At 35.3% G+C, this 8,613-nt stretch overlaps 1 long non-coding RNA gene across 1 annotated transcript; it reads left to right on the forward strand.

Annotated features, from left to right (window-relative positions):
• Positions 1-1,979: 1,979 nt before the first annotated feature.
• On the forward strand, positions 1,980-3,088 carry LOC111483933. The gene is made up of 3 exons (XR_002718438.1): positions 1,980-2,072; positions 2,187-2,244; positions 3,049-3,088. It is a non-coding gene; the product is annotated as an uncharacterized LOC111483933 (long non-coding RNA).
• The last annotated feature ends 5,525 nt before the right edge of the window (positions 3,089-8,613 follow it).

The following is an 8,613-nucleotide window of genomic DNA, read 5'->3' on the forward strand; positions in this document are numbered from 1 at the left end:
GGTTTTTCTCAAAGTTTTTCACCAAGAAGAAGATCTTTCATGTTTTATGATCACTTTATTTATAGAGTCATGTTTGCATGTCCATGCAAATTTGAGATCACCAAATTTTGGTACTCAAAATTTCACTCAAATGTTTGGGATTATGTAGCAAGCATGCATGCTTGAGTTAACCAAATTTTGACACTCAAAATTCCACTCAAATTGGTGGAGTTTATTTGGCAAGCATGCAAGTTTGGTTAAACAAAATTTTGACACCTCAAAATTCCACTAATATGGATTTTTCCATTAAATGGAGTAAACCGGTTGACTTTCTTCATTTTGAATCAACAATCAATTTGAATTATTAATTTCAAATTAAAGTAATATTAAATGATTAATTAAACTATTTAATTAATATTTAATTTTAATTCAAATATCAATCCCAATTAATTCCAACACATATTTGATTAAGATATTTAAATCTTATTTAAATATCTCAGATTCTCTCTTTTTGTTTAATTCGTAAATAAAACAAAAATGCGGTTAAATATATCGTATATATGTAGTGCATTCTCCCTAATTTGGATTCGAACACTTCGAACTCACTCGTCACACTATTCTATGGTTTAGTTCGATATGAGCTAGCAGAGGGACCTAATGGACCTATAGATCATGGGCTCCAATGATCCAAGATTAACCAGTTAAACTCATTAACCTTGTTAACCAACATTCGTTAACTACTAGAACATTCCACTATAGCCTAGTAGTTGCACTCCCCTCACTATAGATATATTTTTGTCCATTTGATATAACCATGATAAGTAAGTCGATCCTTCACAGGTTGTTCGTAACTAGAGCTGGGTCATTTACCATTTTACCCCTGAAGTTACTTCTTGTTTCTTATGTCTTACTGATCCTCTAGTTAACAATTGGTTTGTGGTCCAACTAGTAAACCGAATCCCTCTCAGGCCAATGAGAGGGTGGGGCCCCTTGTTCAAGACCTGAAGTTAGTACTTAAGGGAACTACCTCTCTTCTCTCCCTAAAAGTGGGTAGGAGTGAATTCCATCTTGCATCCCACGTCCCCAACCATCTACCCAGTCTTACCCCTGAAATGGGAGGCCTATTGAGTTGGCAAACTTGAGCCACTCTCACCCATGCAAATCTAAGGATAATTTCGAATAAATAGGAGTTCATGGTTAGCTCAGGATTAAGATCGAGTTACCTAGGTCATCGAATGAAAAGAAAATCAGTCTCAACAGTAAACGACATTATAAAGTGAGAGTGATTTTCTTCATGGTCCGATCTTATGCAATACTCATTGCATAGGACGCCCCCACTCACATGTCTCCACATATACATTTTTAGGGATCACATTGTTTATATCATATACAAAAGTGAGTCACATCCATAGTGTCCCTAGAATAAGGTACTCAACCTTATCCTTATACTATAGATCATTTTGACTATATACTTGAACTTGATCAACTATTATGTCTCTACACATAGTTCAAGTAATCATACTATAGCCAGAGTGTTCTTAATTTATTGAATTTAGATTAATGATCATAAAGTTCACTTTATTCAATAACAATCTTTACTGAATAAACAACAATAATAACTTTATTGTAAATAGAATATGTTTTTGTTTACAAACTATGAGTTTTAGGACATAAAATCCAATAATATAAGCAAACAAAAGAGAAATAACAACAACTTACAGTATATAACCTTGGGTAGGGAGAAGTTGACAACTAGTCGTATCCCCCTATAGTACATTCTGAGGCATTTCATGTCTGACAGACCTAGACATGATATTTTTAAAACGTCATACTTTCTAGAAATACAAAAGTAAAACACTAGAATATGAAAAGACATGAAAGGTTGGGTTTGTCATGGGCATGCGGCCATTGGCAACATGCCTTGGACGAGCATGACCGTGACATGCTGCAGCCTTGGTCTCGGCTCCGCACGCGTGCTCTTGGCTCGTCAAATCCCGCAGCTCGGCTTGGTGACTCAGTATCACTCTAATATATTGATTCCAAGGTTTTTGACCCTTCCGAAGTTGTTTCTGCCCTTAGTTTTACCATCCGACGTCAGTATGGTTCCTAAATATTAAAGACAGATTAGGTCGGGGGTTTATTTTGATAAATAGCATGAGGTTTAGCTATTTATGAAAGGTTCCTAAGTTTTTATGTGGTTATCATAGGACATATTTAACCACTGAGATTATCTCGTTGTGAGTGACTTCAACCAAGACCATCGAGGTAAGTGATCTTACTGTTGGAGTTAGTTTACTATGTGTTGTATGATGGTGCGTGCCCTGTGGCCCCTGCATGCACCATATTTATGTGATATGACTATGTGATGTATGGATTGTGTTGACTATCGATTGTTTATGTTATGAAATGTATAGATTATGTTGACTATTGACTGTTTATGTTATGTGAAGTTATGAATGATATGTTGGTAATATATGTCATGAAAAAGTTGATCTATGTCATGTATACACGTAGTATTCTTGAGTCATGTCATGAGATGCTTATGAAACTGGAATGTACTTTCATGTTATGTAATATACCATGTAATGTAAGTCATATGAGATGCCATGTAATGTAAGAAAGGTATATGCGCACTGCTTATGTAATGTCATGTTAGATATGTTGAGGGACCTCATGCATATATGTATGTCACGTGCATTGGGATTCTTCCCCTTTATGATATGAAAGAATGAATTACGATATTTATGTTTGTCATGATATCATGCGGGCCCTTTTCTGTTCTGTGGTGTTTGGTGACGTGTAATACGTTATGCCCGACCAAGCTAGGCCCAGGGGGTACGTATATAAGCCCGCCTGGTGGGTCCATGTACACGTACATGGGCCATGTGTGAAGGAGTACCACACATCCAACCCTAACCGGAATAGAAAAGCGTCCAACGCTATGAAAAGTTTATGAAAAGTTAGGTCTCGCTCATATGTTGCATGTGTTTGCATTCCTAACCCAACAGTAGGGTGACTTACTCAGTTTTTCATAAAATACTCAAGTCATGTGCTACATACATTTTTTAGGTAAAGGCAAGACGCCAATGTACGTTGACGGCGGAGCTGAAGAAACCATGGAAGTTGGAGATGGGATATTTTTTTTAGGAGTTTACATGGACTGTTTTAAGTTATAGCATTGAGTATTGCTTTATTTAGATTTATTTTAGAATTCCGTTATTGAAGGTTTACTTTTGGAGATAGGTTGTTTTGGATTTATGAATCTTTGTGAAAGACTTTGCTTTGTTTCCAAGGTTATTTATGATGAGCTTCCACGTAATGAATTATGTTTGCATGGATGACATCACTAATTAGGTTTAGAAAATTAGGGGCGTTACATCGACCATTGTGAGATTTATAGAATTGAACAGAAAATTAATGTCATGGATTCTTATAGGTTGATTTGGATACAATGGACAAAATCGAACTTTCATTAATGATAAATTGGTGACACCAGCCTAAACTAACTAATCAGGTAAGTGGTCTTACTATAGGAGAGACTAAAAATTGTATGAGTTGTATCGTATGATGTCCTATACTAGTATATGATGATGTATGAGCCATGATGATGCATGAGTTATGATGATGTATAAGCGGTGTCGTATGATGTCATATACTAGTATATGATGATGTTTGAGTTATGTCGTATGATGATGTGTGTAATATATATAATACATCTGTTATTTCTTTCTTTTTATCTATAATTAAACATATTTTCTTACATTTGAAAAAGTAAATGTCATTTTTTTCTATGAAAAACAACTGCATCAAGAAGCTGATGTGTGATTGCATCCACCATATTTAATGTCACACACGGTTGATCCACGGGAACCTACATTTATAATCATATAATTAAAAAGTATTAAATCTTAAAAAATTATAAATAGAATAAATAGCTTACAAAATGGTCAGCACCAAAGATCCAATAGAAGTGCAAGTTCTTATGTGCATCCCTTGTTGTGCTTCTCATTTCCATTATACCATCTATAATGTAAGGATAGTAAAAAAAATAAAAAAGATAATAATATAATAATAAAATTGTAACTGAACACAAATCTCACTCACCTCTCCCTCGGGAATATCTCTCCTCAACATCTCTCCACACAATGTATCGTCAATTATGCTAAAAAAGAAAACAAAAATGGTAAATTTTACTAAGAGAGATGTATCCATTCTTAGAAAAGATGAAACAGAAAAGATATGGAGGAAAGAGAGAAAAATTTATGGGCAGGTTAGATCTTCCTTTTCTTTCATCCCGTTTCAATTATTTAGATTTTTGTTATTATTTTATTTGTTAGAAAAGTTAGGATCATCAATATTAAAATGGTAAAAAAAAGTAAGAATCTATTAAAATTGACCAATAGAACTCTTAGTATGAGATAAAAGTTTATCCCCAAGTTAGATCTTCTTTTGCTTTTATATTGTTTCAATTATTTGGACTTTTGTTATCATTTTCTCTTAAAAGAAGAACGGATGTCAATTTTTTTTTTTATGGGCTTAAAATAACTCCATCAAATTCTTTCGACAAATATTTGCCAGAAAATAATAGTAATAATAGAAAATGGGATATTGATTTATATATATATATATAATATTCAAGACTCTACTCGTGCAAAGTTTTTAATGCTCGCAAGAAGTCTAGCAAATGTACTATTGTAAAATGTAGAGAATTGAACTTGACATTGATGTCATGGGTTTACATAGGTTGACTTCGATACATATGACAAAATCAAACTTTCATCAAATATAAATTGTGACATCAGCTTAAGCTAATCAAGTAAGTGATCTTACTATAAGATACGTCAAAAATTGTATGAGTTATAATAATGTATTATTTGTATCGTATGATGTCGTATATTAGTATATGATGATGTATGATTTATGATGATGTATGAATTATGATACTTGATGATGTGCGTAATATATGTAGTTGATGTATGACATACTTGATATGCTATATGCACTTTATGGCGATATGATGAGTATGATGATTGCATGATGTTTGTCTTAATATGTTGATGTTTTCCACATTAAGCATGCTATATGATGATGAGTGTCATATTGCATTTGTTGATAGACAGACGTAGGACACAACCCAAAGAGCATGAAAATGATTTTAATATAAATATCCAACGAGCATGTGTTACTTAATGTAACATAGAGGTGAGACTAGAGGGTTGTGTCAGAAGAGACGATAAGATGGACTTAGAGGGACCTCATGCATATTATATGTTAATAAGCATAGGGATACTTCCTCTAGAGATGATGAGTGTTGATGTGCACAGTATGACGAGCAGGGTGTTCATGGGGAGCATGACACTATGGGATTCCGCTGACCTCCGGATGTCGCTACAGATTAGTGATCGCTTGTGGTTGTATATAATAAAATGATGTAAAATTCACAAAAATAAGTGCAAGTATACACTATCACAAGTAGCAAGTAATAAGTAAATTAACTATTCCACAAGAAATCTATCTTTTTGGTTAATTTTATTCCTGGAAATTGAGTGAGTTTTTGGGTAAGATTCAAACGAGTGTTGGTGATTTTAACTACTTAATCAAAACTAAAACAGAGTGCCACTACTATCGAAAAATAGAAAATGATGAGAAAATCAAATATAATGAGGAAGGTTCGGTGGCTAAGAGAGAATAAATAGATAAGTGGTTGAGTTTTGTGGTAGATTTTAGTTCCTTTTAATAGATTCTTTGCGACTCCATTCTTTTAAAATTTTCTCCAAAAACATGGAAATGCTGCTACTATAAATCTGCTATTAGTCTAGCTGTTGGTGGTGATGTTGTATGTCTGTTGTTGCATGTGAATTATGATGTCTTGCAGTCCCTTTCTTCACATTTCAAGCTTACCCAAGAATGTATAAGGATTTTTTTCTGTCAATTTCTCTTTTCCATATAAATTTCTTTCCTTTGGTGGTAAGCAACCTACTTGTAGGCTCTCATCTTCTCCTAGTAGGTTTCCACGACTTTCCTTTGGTCTAAACGATGATCCAAGTGATTCTTCATTGTTCATCTACCCGTGTAGTCCCTAATCTCTTGTCGAGACTGGTTTATGACGTCGCGACATCAGCCTTGACCTGTTTCTACACTCAATAGAAGCTATTCATGATAAACCACCTACCCACGTAGTCCCTGATCTCTTTCAAGACCGGTTTACAAAGTCGCAGCATCGACCTTGACTCGTTTCTACGCTCAATAGGAGTTGTTCATGCTAAACCACCTACCCATGTAGTCCTTAGTCCAACTAGGACTGGTTTACGAAGTCGCAACATTGACTTTGACTAGTTTCTACTCTCAATAGGGGCTCTTATCTTGTCACCTACCCGTGTAGTCCCTAGTCCAACAAGGACTGGTTTACAGGTTCCCTTGTTTCTACACTCAATAGGGCTCTCCACCTACCCACGTAGTCCCTAGTCTAATCAGGACTGGTTTACAGGTTCACCTATTTCTACGCTCAATAGGGGGTTCATTTCTTGAGCTAACTACCATGTAGTCCTTAGTTCTTCTCAAGAACTGATTTAACAGGATTATAGTGTCAACCCTGTCCCGACTCTACACTTAGTTGTAGCTCAACTAGTTTCGTGATCATGTCAGCTGCTTAAATCATGTCAATACACTTTGAGGCCTACTAGGTTCTTAGGGGAATTCATGTAGTTTAAAATTCATTTTCTCAATTTCAGGTCATTCTATGTTAGCCTCTCAGTTTAACCAATCTCTGGGTGTACATAGGTCAATCCTCTAATTCTACATGTAAACCGTACTAGCTATAGCGCCCTAACCTTAACTGTGATCTTGACGCATGCTCAACTAGGAAATATATATCTATCAAGCATCTCTAGCACATAAATCATGTCTATCCATTCCCATATGTTGCTGAACAAGGTACTCCTACCAAGCCTTAATGCATGAAAATCATGTCATAAATCATACACACAATCAACAATGAAACAAGCTTAATGGGGAGAAAACATCCATCAATCACCCAGAGAACAGATCAGAATATCCCATCCTCCATTATACACAGCGGAAGACATTAAACTAAGCATGTTTCTCAATTCTTTTGTTCTAGGGGAAATTTCATAATTCATCATGTACATGTCATGATCACCAAAATTGTTCATTCTAAATTCTATTTACACATGTTTTAACCACCTAAGGTCCATCATGCTCGCATGTTAGCTTGTCATAACGATCCCTGCAAGTATTACTTGCCTAAATCTAAGTGGTTACTTACCGAAATGAAGCATGACCTTGAAAGCTTACTTTTCTACTAATTGAGAGCTCCAAATCTCTTGAAAGTTTGTTGGTAGGTCCTGAATGAAGTTAAGTTTAGGTCAGTATCAAAACCGGGACGAAAAATAGTTGAATGAGAGTCAAGTCGGGATAAAAAGAAGCCTCATGTGCTGGTTCAGACTAAATGGTTCACCGAAATTGAGGGCGTGAGTTCGAAACTGGAGACGCACGTTGGAAAACAATTCTTCTCGTGCAGATTCGTGGCGCTGAGTTGGGTCGGATCTCTTCGTAGGTTTGCACACGGGTTACTGGGTTACCGAAATTCATATAACACCCCAACCATGAAGGAAATTAACTCCCATGAGAATAAGCTGCCGATGTAAGACACAAACCCCAAACATGAGGGAAATTAACTCCCATGAGAATAAGCTGTCAATGTAAGGCCCAAATGATCCAAGAAAGAAATTAAAGAGGATTAACCAAGGAGAAGGGTCTTAAACAAGTCATTTCTAAACTCCCATGAGAATAAGCCGCGAATGTAAGACCCAAAGGATCCAAGGAAAGAAATTAAGCAAGGACAAGAGTCTTAAGCAAGTCATTTCTATACACTAAGAAGTATTTTAAGGACTTTCTTTTAAAGAAGGATTGGGAAGGAAAAAGTAAGCAAGAAGGACAAAAAAGTCATTTTTTCCAATTAACAAGGATCTTCCCGATTTTTTATTCCTTATATAGGGGGAATTTCAAGGATCCAAGGAAAGAAATTAAGCACGGACAAGGGTTTTAAGCAAGTCATTTCTATACACTAAGAGATATTTTAAGGACTCAAGGGTTTTAAAGAAGGATTGGGAAGGAAAAAGTAAGCAAGAAGGACAAAAAAGTCATTTTTTCCAATTAACAAGGATCTTCCCGATTTTTTATTCCTTATATAGGGGGAATTTCAAGGATCCAAGGAAAGAAATTAAGCACGGACAAGGGTTTTAAGCAAGTCATTTCTATACACTAAGAGATATTTTAAGGACTCAAGGGTTTTAAAGAAGGATTGGGAAGGAAAAAGTAAGCAAGAAGGACAAAAAAGTCATTTTTTCCAATTAACAAGGATCTTCACTATTTTTAATTCCTTATATAGCGGGAATTTCAAGGATCTAAGGAAAGAAATTAAGCAAGACAAGAGTCTTAAGCAAGTCATTTCTATACGAGAGCTATTTAAAGAACTTCAGTCTTTTAGAGAAGATTGGGAAGGAAAAAGTAAGCAAGAAGGACAAAAAAAGTCATTTTTTCCCATTAACAAGGATATTTCCCGATTTTTAATTCGTTATATAGGGGAATTTCAAGATGCTAAAGAAGGGGAAA

Source organism: Cucurbita maxima, unplaced genomic scaffold, assembly GCF_002738345.1.
Source record: "Cucurbita maxima cultivar Rimu unplaced genomic scaffold, Cmax_1.0 Cma_Scf00009, whole genome shotgun sequence".
Classification (NCBI taxonomy): Eukaryota; Viridiplantae; Streptophyta; class Magnoliopsida; order Cucurbitales; family Cucurbitaceae; genus Cucurbita; species Cucurbita maxima.